This window comes from Mizuhopecten yessoensis, unplaced genomic scaffold (assembly GCF_002113885.1).
Source record: "Mizuhopecten yessoensis strain PY_sf001 unplaced genomic scaffold, ASM211388v2 scaffold2255, whole genome shotgun sequence".
Taxonomy (NCBI): domain Eukaryota; kingdom Metazoa; phylum Mollusca; class Bivalvia; order Pectinida; family Pectinidae; genus Mizuhopecten; species Mizuhopecten yessoensis.
Window position 1 is genome coordinate 353684 of NW_018404455.1, and position 683 is coordinate 354366.

The window sequence follows — 683 nt, forward strand, 5'->3', positions numbered from 1 at the left end:
GGCATATATATCTGTCATGCTGTACGCAGGGCATATATATCTGTCATGCCGTACTCATGGTAATATATCTGTCATGCCGTACGCAGGGCATATATATGTATCATGCCGTACGCAAGACATATATATCTGTCATGCTGTACGCAGGGCATATATATCTGTCATGCCGTATGCAGGGCATATATATCTGGCATGCCGTATGCAGGGTACATATATCTGTCATGCCGTACACAGGGTACAGATATCTGTCATGCCGTACACAGGGTACAGATATCTGTCATGCAGTACACAGGCTACATATATATCTATCATGCCGTACACAGGGTATATATATCTGTCATGCCGTACGCAGGGCATATATATCTGTCAAGCTGTACGCAGGGCATATATATCTGTCATGCCGTACACATGGTAATATATCTGTCATGCCGTACGCAGGACATATATATGTATCATGCCGTACGCATTGCATATATATCTGTCATGCTGTACGCAGGGCATATATATCTGTCATGCCGTATGCAGGGCATATATATCTGGCATGCCGTATGCAGGGTACATATATCTGTCATGCCGTACACAGGATACAGATATCTGTCATGCCGTACACAGGGTACAGATATCTGCCATGCCTTACACATGCTACATATATATCTATCATGCCGTACACAGGGTATATATATCTG